This window comes from Schistocerca americana, chromosome 11 (assembly GCF_021461395.2).
Source record: "Schistocerca americana isolate TAMUIC-IGC-003095 chromosome 11, iqSchAmer2.1, whole genome shotgun sequence".
Classification (NCBI taxonomy): Eukaryota; Metazoa; Arthropoda; class Insecta; order Orthoptera; family Acrididae; genus Schistocerca; species Schistocerca americana.
The window spans coordinates 68,202,251-68,215,012 of record NC_060129.1 but is presented as its reverse complement, the minus strand read 5'-3'; positions in this window follow the sequence as shown (position 1 = coordinate 68,215,012).

Sequence of the window (12,762 nt, the reverse complement as noted above, 5' to 3'; positions counted from 1 at the left end):
CCCTTACCATCTGCGCCCGTCCTTTCCGCCTCACCCCCACCCTCACCTACCTTGGCCTCACAATTGACCGTCACCTCACCTGGATCCCTCATCTCCGCTCCTTCCAATCCAAAGCCCACAACCGCCACCCACTCCTCAAAATCCCCTCTTTCCAGACATGGGGGTTGCACCCCTCTACCATCCTCCACACTTACAAATCCTTAATCCGTCCCATCCTCTGTTATGCCAGTCCCACCTGGATATCTGGTCCCCCCCAAATTCTATAAGTCCCTACAGATCCTTGAGTGTCATGCACTCCGCCTCGCCTTCCATATACGCCACCCATCCCCCACACGGATCCTCTATGACCTCATTCCTTTCCCCCATCTGCTCGTATTCCTCGAACATATCCGCATACTCTACACCTACCGCCGCCTTGATCCCCCTCACCCCCTGGTTGCTCCTCTCCTCTCCCATCCCCGCCCCCTGCCACCTCTTTACTGTTGTGTGCCCCTACCCTCCATCTCTACACCCTTCATCTCCTTTCCAAAGGTGGCTTCCATTAACTCCCCCTCAATGATGATGCCCTCTCTCCTGCCATTTATCCCTCCTATCAATTCTGATCCTCACCCCCTCCTTACCTCCGTCCTTTTCCTGGGCTCCCTCTCCCCCCTTCCATCCTCTTTTCTTTTCCCCACCTACCATCTCTCCGCCTCCCTTCTCTCCCCTGAGTCCTTTTGTATTTCCATCCTCTGCCTTTTCCCATTCCCTCTCGCGTCTGCCCTGCCCCTTATGAGTCCTCTCCCTCGTTTAGTTCCTCCCCTTTTCGTTTTTCCTCTCGCCCCTCCTTGTTTTACCCCCCCCCTCCACCTGTCCAGTTCCCCCCTGCCCCCCCAAATGCCCTCGGTTATGGTGTGTCATCTTTGCGCCGACATTTTAGTGCAGCGTTTACAGTGAGTGTTCAGTGTTGTGTGTCTTTTCCGAAGTGTTGCGAACACACATCATACTGTCGCTGGGTGTGGTTTTTATATCTCTTGCGAACAGAAACCAGACTGTGGCCGTGTTTCTTAATTGTCTGTCTACTATGTTACCTGTTTGCTTCCTGTGTATTTTATTAGCCTTGCCAACGGTTTGCTTTATGTTTTAGCTTTCCACAATTTTCCACCGTTTTACAATTTAGTCACCGTTTTATCCCCTGCTTTTATTGTTTTTTATCTTCTTCTTACGTTTTAAAAAGTCTGTAGGCTGCAGAGCAGCGTACTAAGCTGCTGCCAGCCCGCCCCCATAGGGGGGAATCGAAAGTCAATAAAGGAAAGAAAAAAGGAATGGAAGTGGCAGACGCTAGCGGTAGACATGGCGTTAGGGATATGGAGTTCGTCATAAGAATAAACCTGGTGTAAGAAAACACAATCGCGATGATAGGTCAGAAGCACTAGCAGACGTACACTGGTGTTATTACGTTCTTGGAAGTAGGTCCTACTTATGTATTAGCTACATTAAATAAAACTTTATGATGTTCAAATCTATTAAGAGCCACCAAGCTTTTTCTTAATAACGCTTTAGCTACGTATTTTAATTTAATTTCAAAAATGCTCTACAGTCACAGCCTCTTTATTGTTGAGCTCTGATCGTCGCGCTGTTAATACGCGGAATGAAAATACCTGAGGCTGCAGACTGTTCCATAGTGAAACAGGGTTAAAAAAAGGCCGAAAAATAGATTGTTCTTAATGTTTTTCATAAGTTTACAGAGGTAATCGGCTTTGAACTTTTCTGAGGGACTGTATTGGACACAGTGCCGTTACGCATCTAAACTGCAGGTTTCGCTGAATCGGTAGCCTGCTGTGGGCGGTGGTTCCCTGGTTACAATTTCCACATAGTCATTTTCTTTCTCATTCAATTTGAAATAGCTACATCTCGTAATTGTAGAACTCATCGTAAATTTTTAAGAATAATGTACGAATTCTTGTTTCTAATTACATATTGCATGCGAAATTCCCGTTTTTATTGGGTATATAAATTCTGAATTATCGATTTTTATGAATGACTGTTAACAAAAGTTGCTTAAATTAAGAAAACATAACAATATAAGTTTTAATACAAAAATGAAAAACCAAACACTCTTTATTTGAACTATCTTCGTCGTTTTATACCACAGATGTAGATAAGCCTCTTAGAAACATGAAAACAATTCTTTTCACAGCATCGAACATGGCATACAAATTCTGCATTTTTACATTTGCCACTGTACCATTACAATAGGAACTCAGCAGAACTGATCTGCTGCCAAATTAAGGGAATTGGCCCAAGAAATAACAAGACTTGCCAACTGCCAGACGTAGACTACTGGTACAAACGCACGCAGCTTTTTCACACGTCACGCCGAACGCTGGCGGGATACAGAACGGCTCGTCAAAAAAGGGGAAAATGGGGCGGCTGGTTGGCTTCGTGTATTCTGATGTCGACAGGGTCGTTATCAACGTAGCAGGTGACACTTCCAGAACTGAAATGTATTTCTCCGACTCCGATAACGCAGGAGCTACGAGTTAACCAGATGACTGACTGTAATAAATACATTAGTGGCTTCAGTGTTCAACAGTACGATGAAATCCCTGCAGTATGCTTTTACTTTACACACAGCTCGCTATGTTTAAGTTGGAAATTTTCATCACTCTTGTTTGTAATTAGAACACCATGTCAGGTGACAACAATTTTTGCATTTCATGCTTTCCGTCTGGTCACTGAAGAAGTGAGCGGTAGTGGTGGAGTTTCTCCAAATATAGTTTCATCCACTTTAAAAATTAAATGACATTCGAAGCTATCTTGTTTCTTTCCTCGTCTCTTTTTACATCCGAACTGCAACTGTTCACATCAATGCAGGTAAGTTGGACCGCTGGCTGGCCAGTGCTGTCCAAGTTTGATGCTCTGGTATAGCTGTTGTCCTGCATTATCGCTCCCTCTGTGTGCGTCACTATATGCAGATGTCATCATTTGGGAGACTTGTTGGGCTAAAAGAAGGCAGTTGGAGTAATAGACGAATCGCTCGTCATCTGAGGGGAGTGATGGCACTATTTTCCTATGTTAGCAGGAATGGGTAAACAGTGGCCAAACATAGCATCAAGAAGGAAGCGCTTGACCTCGGGAGATGACAGAACGTGAGGTCGGAGCAGTCATTGTCGAGCTGACGTGCAACTGGTACTTCATTTACTGCAGGGACCATTAACAGGCGGCTCACAGAAAGGGGCTGTGTTCACGTCGCCCCTGTACAGCATCAAGCTCGTATTCAGTGGTGTCAGGCACATTCGGCCTGGAATCCCATTGAGTCGAGTAGAATTGTCTTCAGTGATGAGTCCCACTTCGAACTGAGCCCCGAATACCAACAAACACTTGTCCTGAGATGTTGCAGACAGTGGTGGGATATCAAACAGACAGTCCCGCCATACGGGAGGACAATCAGGTGTTATCGTCTGGGGTGCTACTACATTTCCCAGTAAGACCTCTTTAGTTGACTTCTGTGGAACCCTTACAGCGCAGCGGTAAGTCGACGATATTCTATGCCCCGTTTTGTTGCCCCACCATGGCCTGGTCATACTTTTCAGCAGGATAACGCCCGACGGCAAACGACGAGAGTTTCTACTGCTTTCCATGCCCCACCTTGACCAGCAACGTCGCCAGAGCTCTGTCAACGTTTCGAGCACTATTAGCAGGGCCCTTCTGTCGGTATGATGTATTGATGATCTAACACACAAGTTCCACATAATTTGGAAAGTCATTCGTCAGTAAGACATCCAACAACTCAATCAACCAATGACAAGTCGAATAACTGCTTGCATAAGGGGCAGAGGTGGACCGTCGAATCATTGGCTTGCTCAGTTTACAGAGCTCTTTCTCTTGAATAAATCATCTACTTTTCCTGAAATTGTAATCATTTGTTTGTATGTATACGTACATTACATCCACCGATATCCGTCCCATTCTAATTCCTTCGTGGTATGTCGTTGTTTTTGTCTCAGAGTGTACACTAAATTAAGAGCAAAAAAAAAAAAGTGTCAACTTTTCTGTGGTGAATAACGCCACAGTGTTCTACAGCAAAATGCTATTCGAGAGCAGAGCGCAGTAGTACGTTTCTCTTAATTACAAAAAGTGATACAAATTCGGAATTACGCAAAATATGGCTACATCGAATTGGAGCGAAAGATACATTTTTCAGAGTCTGCTAGACTACATGAAGTAAATATATATTTCCCTCATAGTGGATTACTTAACATAGAAATCGTATGTAAAATTATGTGGGAAAAGAAGCAAGTGTTTTTTTTTTGTAGTGCATCTAGCAACGTGATGGATTTCAGATGTAAACTTCACAAAACTAACCCACACTCAGTGCAAAATAAATTTTTTTTTCTTCGTCCTGTCTCCGATTAATACTGCTGTCTTGTGAAGTTTATGTTATTCATAATAGAGTTGTGTAAGGGTTTTAAATTCTAAATCACATTACGTTTTTATATGTAGTTTCATATCTTAGCATACTTTTACACCTGATCAGTTTCAGATGAAGCTGGGGGATCTTGTTAATAAACTATATTTCATGCCTGAGGCACTGGCGTAGTTACGGAGTTCGGCAGCAAGCACGGTGTTTTAACTTGACAGACACAATCTCTCCTCTCGCCCCCCTCGACAACCGCACAAAAAGCTGAACAAGTACTTCTGGGAGAGGTAGGGATAAATTTTTCGGAACAAGTGTTTAAGTAAACAAAATATAGTGTTTACAATTTTGTAAACAGTTATTATGAATGGATTGGAACATGTAAAACTCATTCTTGTAAATAACATAGTTTTAACTAGTTATTGATGAATCAGTACAAATAACAAGTGATCTTCTTATTGGTGGGTAAGTTCAATATGTAATTTAGAGTTATTGTAACTTCTTATGTCGCAAATTTTTTATTGCTCCATCAGAATCGATATCTTTAGCACCACTATTTTGCATCGACAAAATTGTCATACTACACTGTGGTGACAAAAGTCATGGGATATCCCCTAATATCGTATCGGATCTCCGATTACACGACGTAGTGCAGCAACACGACGCGAGATGGACTCACGTAGTCGCTGGAAGTCCCATGCAGACGTACTGAGCCTTGCTGCCTCTACAGCCATCCATAATAGTGAAAGTGTTGCTAGAGCAACATTTTGTAAACGAACTGACCTCCGAATTCTGTGCCATAGATGTTCGGTGGGAATAATGTCGAGCGGCCTTGGCTACCAAATCATTTGCTGGAATACTTCATAAAGTTCTTCTAACCAATCTCGAACAGTTCTGGTCTAGTGATATTTTTGGTAGCATGAAGTCCATGAATTAAGCCAAACGGTCTCCAAGTAGCCAAACGTAGCCATTTCCAGTTAATGATCGGTTCAGTTGAACCAGAGGATACAGTCCATTCCGTATCAACACAGCCCAAGCCATTAAGGATGCATCATCACCTTGCACAGAGCCTTGTTGACAACTTGAGTCCATGGCTTTGTGGGGTCTGCACCACACTCGAACCCGCGGCTCTGTCATAACGGATACTTTCGTCGTCCGTCCCACACTGATATCTGTTATTATTCCACGCAGTGTATCTTTCTGTTAGCACTGACAGCTCTACACAAACACGCCTGCTCTCGGTCGTTACGTGAAGGCCGTCAGCCACTGCGTTGTGCGTGATGAGGAGAACGCCTGAAACTCGATATTTTCGGCACAATCTTGAAATTGTGGAAGTCAGAACACTGGACTCCCTAACCATTTCCGAAATGGAATGCCCCACGCGTCTAGCTCCAACTACTGTTCAGAGTTCAAAGCCTGTTACTTCTGGTCGCGCGGCCATAATCATGTCGGAAACCATTTCACATGAATCACGTGTTTACAAATGACAGCTCTGCCCATGCACTGCCCTTTTATGCCGTGTGTACGCGATACTATCGGCATCTGGATATGTGAATGACTTTTGTCGTGCTTGACTCATGGTAGAACAATGATAATATTAATTAGTTTGAATTTTAAATAACTCCTTTGATGTGACACTACTGAAACACACCAAGTTCAGAAAAACTTTAGCACCAAAATGAGGATGGGAACAGATTCGAAAAATCCATATTCAAAAACGAACTATAAGAACACTAAAGATGTCCAAAAATGGATTCTTCTTTCTGAACTTTGCCAGTTTGCAGAAATCTTCTCATGTGGGAAATTTCTGCGAGGATACGATCTTCAGAAATCTCATCATAATTGTCCACTAAACTTTTTACAGTCATTCAAAATTCCATCTCTGCGCTTTTAGCCAGATTCCTGGGTCCTAAAAGTAGGAAACGATGTGATACACTTTCCATGGTTTTGCAATGGGTATCGACTACATTACGCTTGTTGGTTCTCTTCTGCTTATATTGCTGTGCTATTTCGGATCCTTACGAGATAGGATTGACAGAGGACATCGAAAAAGTTCAAAGACAAGCTGCTCCTGTTCTCTTATCGCGAAATGAGGGACAAAGTGTCATCGGTATGATATGCGAGATGGGCTGACAATTATTAAAACCAAGTGTTTTCCTTTTCGCCGAGTGGTTTTCACTGAAATCCAAACGCCACCTTTCTCCTCTGAACCGGAAATTATTTTGTTAGCAGGAAATTATCATCTTAGTAAAATAAGATAAATCAGTGCTCGCACAAATAGATTTAAGTGTTCGTTTTTCCCGCGAGCTTTTCGAGAATGGAACGGTAGTCAAATAGTCTGAAAGTGGTTCGATCAATCTTCCGCCATGCTCTTAAATGTGAACTGCAGAGTATTCACGTAGATACAGGTGTGCTTATTTTTCAAACCACTGTCAAGTGCGTGGAAGAAGCTACTTAGCTCTGTACAACGGTTGGGAAGACTGATATCAGACACCCTCCCCTCACCCTACCGCCTTGAAATCTTGATTGTGACGACACACTGATCAGTAACGTATCCTAAGGTATACGTTAGGGTAAAAGATGATAATTCGGTTGACTTTACAAATACCTAATAAATGTGGTGGTAACATATGGACCTATAGTTAACCTTACGTTAATGTTCGTGCCATATTTAAATATACACAACACATTTTCCCTCACAAGAAGTAAAAGTGCAAAGAAAATTGATAAAATGTATATTAAATAATGGACAAGGTTCCGACAAGAATTTTGATGTGTGTTACACGCTCATATATAGGAGCGATGTAGGGATATATACTGAGAGATGGAACATGTGTCGACTACGTAACTTATGGATTGTTTTTTCAATACTACGATATACAGGTAAGCTATTTGTGTGTGTCTCCAAGTACCGCACTTAAAAGAATTCCCGACGTCAGCTTTTAACTAGTATACCTGTACATCCCACTGTTTTCGTTTCCCCATTATCAACCCTAAAACACTTAACCGAATCTTTATCAACAACATGACGGAAAATTTAGGGCTATAGAACGGTTTTGACAAAGGGACGATGGACTTTTCATTGCCTGCTTTCAGTTTGCTTTACATTTACTTATCATTCCTTTGAAAAACGCGTAACGACTTGAGAGACACAGCGAAGAAACAATCAGCTTGCACATTTTACAGGCGATAACATGGTATTTCGGTTGAATGAGACAAGTCACCTGGGCAGAAGCAGCGGGTGGCACACATAGCTGCCAGCACCTGTTAGTTGCCACTTGTAATTAATTAAATTGTAATATTTAATGTAACGGATCTCATAATTGCCTTATTACAGTGCTGAAGGATGCAACCCGTGAATTCGTCATCTGCGTTTCTACCTATGGCGATTCTCCAGTTTCTGTTTATTAATGCGTACCAAGTTCTTCTCTGCACCAATAGGCGCAGACCACAAAATTACACTGAGCCGTCCAAAACAATTTTTTTTTTCTATTGTATTTCAATGCCCCATCTGGGGCGGGCTGGCAGCAGTGTTTGCGCTGCTCTTCAGCCAAAAGACATTAATCATACAACAGAAGACATTTAAAATAACATAAAGGAGAGAATATGGCGTAGGTACATATAATAAGGGGGAACATCATGGAAGAGAACAGAACGAAAGGGGGTCGACTGAAAAATGGAGATAAAAACCGTAACAAATTAGCGCACAGAAAACAAAACAACATGCTGGATCATAAATGTATGGACGGACAGTGTAGCACATAACAATCACTGACAATGACACTATGTAGAAGTCCAGCACACAATCAAAATCACACCTCTTGACCTACAGGAGAACAGCAGCAAACACAACACTGATGCACTACACTGATGACGACGACAGAGAGCATCTGCCAGGGGCATACATATGAGGAAGGACGGACGAAGAAGGGAAGAAGGGAGGGAGGGGAAAAGAGAGCAGAGAAGGGAGTGAGGGGAGGACATGGGGGTTACAGTTGGAAGGAAGCGTAGATGTCACAGCAAAGTTCAAAATCTGGGAGGTGCTAGAAATTGCCCTGATGAAGGAGATGGAGGATGTGATGGTTAAGAGAGGGAGGGATATAGCGATAAAGTCGCGGCAATGGGCGAGGGGTGGAGAGGAAGGAGGAAGCCATGGGGTGAGAAGGAACAAGCCTGTGGACAGTGTAAAGGATGTGTAAATGTTGGAGGAGAAGGAGGAGGTGGGGGAAGAGGATGAGGTCATATCCAAAACTTTCATTACCCCTCAATAACTTTTTTCCTTTTTGGTTCCTTTATTCTTATTTCATTCCTCACACGAGATGGGCCTGCAGCGGCCTACATATGTGGTTCTTCAGCCAAATGGTACAACATTAGATACAATAGAAAACAATAGAAAATATATGTAGGGAAAAACATGGTGACAATATGTAACACTATAGAAATGAAGTCGTTCGTCTGTAGGCTTGGTATACACAAATGAGGTCAACAGTTAAAAAAATGTAGACATCCAGTTGGAGACACAAACGTAGAAGGACACCGAAAAACACTGTTGAAGAAACAGTGGTGCGCTGAACCACTGTGGTGAGGATCATCAGCGAAAAGGTAACCAACACACTGAAGAAGGGGGGCTGCCACTGAGTGTAAGGAAAAGGCATGAGGGAAGGAGAAGGGGAAGGAGCCAGTGCGAGAGAGAAGGGTGGGGTGAGGGGAGAGGGTAGGTGTTGGAAGCCCTGGGAGGAGAAGTGGAGGAAGAGAGAGACAAGGGAGAGGGGAGAGGGGAGAGGGGAGAAAGGAAGGTTGGTAGAAGAGAGGGAGACCAGGAGGAAAAAAGGGGGAGAGGGAGAGGGGGTTAGAGCTGGTAGGATGACTAGATGGGGGAACAAAGACATCACAGGGAGGGGAAGTCGGCAGAAACCACACTGGGCGAGAATGTGGAGAGTGTGAAGATGAAGAGCAGGCAGGACGCAAGAATACAGGCATGGCAGTGGGCCAGGGTGGGCGCAGAGGCGAGAGACAAGTGGGTGTGGAGGATCGAGTCCGCAGGGGGTGTAAAGAATTTGTTTGAGGAAAAGGAGTCACACCGGCGAAAGGGTAGAAGATATAAGAGTCAGTATTGTGGATGGTAACATAGGAGGGTGGTGGGAGACGAAGGAGGCGACCAGACAGGCATAACTGATGTGAAGGGCGAAGGTTTGGAGCTTGAAAAGGAGACCGGAATGCCAGACATGGTAGTATGCAAGTTTAAGGTCAAGGAACATAAAGGTGCTGGAGCGATGGGAATTTAGTAGGCTGTCGAGGAGGTGCGAATGCCAGACACGGTTGTACGCACGTTTGAGGTCAAGGGACATGAAGACAGTGGAGCGATGGGAATTTAGTTGGCCGGAGAGGAGGTGGGTGAGATGGAGGAGGAGGTCATCAACAGAGAAGGAGGGTTGGAAGCCACATTGGATAGAGGGAAGGAGACACTGCAGGTGAAGATAGACTCCAAGTTATTGCTGAAGAGTGAGGGGATGGTAGGAAGAGCCATCAGTGGGTGGTTTGGTAGGATTGACGAACATCAGGATCCGGGAGGTTTTCCACAGGTTGCGGTAGTAGCCGATCATGAGGACCACATTATAGAGCACAGCCAGGATGGTGAGGAAAGATATGGGTGCCTCACAGAGATAGTGGTAGGTGACAGGGTCATGACCAGGAATGGTGTAACGTTTAGTGTGAAGTGTGGCTATGGTGTCTTTTGTGGTGACGGAAATGTTAAGAGGTGTGTGTGGGATGTGGTCCAAGTACTGGAAGCTAAGGGCATGTGGGGGACCAGAGGTGTCAGTACAATCACAGACATCTGGGAAGAGGGAGTAATCAAACATGGGATCATCAGGAATAGTAAGGATATTGGACAGGTAGGAAGCAAAATGATTGGCCTTACTGAGGTTGTCAGGAAAAGGTTGATCATCATGAAGGAGGGGATACTGCGGGGAGGGATTAGATCCAGTAAGGCGATGGAAGGCTGACCAGTACTTGGATGATGTGATAGGGAGAGTATCACTTAGATGGGTGCTGGTGCCAGTCCCAGCGTTTTTTGGCAGCGAGCAAATTTCGGATCCCACCCTAGAGTTGCCAGTGGCGATGGAGTGTGTCCCAGTCCCATGTGTGGAGAAAGTCATGGCAGAGATGGCAGGATTCATGAAGGAGAAGGATGGCCTGTGGGGGTTAAGTGGGGCAGTGCAGGTGAATGAAGGTAGTGGGGAAATGAGCTTCAACAGCCTCAGACAGGGTTTGGTGGAGAAAGCAGTGGCATGGGTGACATCATCAGGATGCTGGAAGGCCAGAGGGTGGTCATCAAACCGGATACCTAGGGTCGCCCGGTAGGCATTCTATTTAGCACGAGAGTAGTCGTGGACGAACTTTTGGGGAGGGTCGGTGCATGGAGCGAGGCGTGGGTTTCACCCATCTGTCACGATAAGGACAGGGAGATGGATGCTACCAATAGGGTCGAGAACATCCACTGTAAGGCCAGGACTATGTTGGGAGTGGTATTGGATTCGGGGAAGGTGTGGTGGGGGATGGGAAGGAAATCAGCTTGAAGTGAGGTGAGGAACTGATGCCACCATCCTAGCTCGGCGGTGGTACAACTGTGGATGTTTATGTTGGCGGCAATCACGTAGGAGGAGAAGCTGCAGTCAATGTGGGAAAGGATGTTAAATGGTATGGGGCCAGTGGCACGGACATAGATGGTGGCACAGGTTATGGTGAGGCCAGGGACAAAGAGGCTGAGGTTAAAATGTTCAGTGGGGTCACGAAGGAGGATTTGGAGCCAAACAGGGACCTGGCGTAGGTGGCTGATGGCAACTCTGCCACGTGCAATCAGGAAGGGATTATCGGAGCAGTGAATGAAGTAGGGTGAAGTGCTTATGATATGCGGGGACTGGAGAAAAGTTTTATTGATGAGAAAGGCATCCACGTAGTGGGTCAGGAGGGTGTGCATGAGGAGATGGTTGTTGGTAGCTAGAGAATGGATGTTACTGAACAAGATACGATGCTGCCATGACATGGTGAGGTTTAAGCTAGGATGTTGAGATGGGAGACCGGCTTGGGGAAATAACACAGCTCGCTACGTATTGCTCACAGGGGCATAGTGAGGATAAGATTAGAATAATTGCTGCACACATTCAAAAAATCCATCTTCCCGCACCCCATGTGCGAATCGAGCAGGAAAAAGCCCTAACAACAGGTACAATGGGACGTACCCCCTGACATGCATCTCACAGTCATTTGTAGAGTATAACTGTTGATTTTACTTATGGTCGTAGTTATTGTGCTAGTTCAGAATTAACTAACCTACTGCAAGAATTTCCAAAAGTTTGCATTGAAAACTTGGAGTAGCTACGAGTTTGCATTTGGTACATGTTAGCTCATATGTTTCTGTATACGGAAAGCAGATAATATAGTGAAGTAGAAGGATCACCAATACATAGACAGGAAAGAAAATACCAACACCAAGAAGGCGTTGTGCATTATAAACAAAAGCTGACAGGTGTGTTTCTACGTCTGAAAGATTATGTCTTTTCAGATTGCGTCACAGTCGCATAAGGGTGGTGCTAGTAGCTTCAGTTACCTCTGCTATTGGGTGTGCTGAATTGATGTTAGTCAAGAATGCCTTTCAAAACTGGTTCAAATGGCTGTAAGCACTATAGGACTTAACATCTGAGGCCATCAGTCCCCTAGACTCAGAACTACTTAAATCTAACTAACCTAAGGACATCACACACATCCATTCCCGAGGCAGGATTCGAATCTGCGACCATAGCAGCAGCGTGGTTCTGGACTTAAGCGCCTGGAACCGCTCGGCCGCAGCGGCCAACAACAATGCCTTTAAGGAGACAAAGATGCCATTATCAATGTCTCACTGAGTTTCAATGAGGCTGTATTATAGGGCTACGCAAAGCTGGATGTTCTGTCTGTGATACTGCAAAAAGACTAAGCTGGAAAGTGCTCACTGTACATTATTGCTGTCAGCAGTGGTCACGAAAATGTAGTCACAAGAAAAATGAGCTCCAGACAGGCACATTGGCACTTTCAAGAGGGATGACCATCGTGTTTGGCGTATGGTTATGGCGCAGCGTATTGCGTCTGCCCCAGGAGTGTAAGCAGCAGTTGGCACTATAGTGACACAACGAACTGTTAGAAACCAGTTGTCTCAAGAACAGCTCCGAGCCAGGCGCCTTGTAATGTGCACTCCACTGAACCCAAACCATCGCCATTTGCGACTTAATTAGTGTCAAGCAAGAGCTCATTGGATGGCAGGGTGCAGTTTGCTGTGTTTCCTCATGAGAGTTTCTTGTGTCGGTCGGTGCCGGTGATGGCCGTGT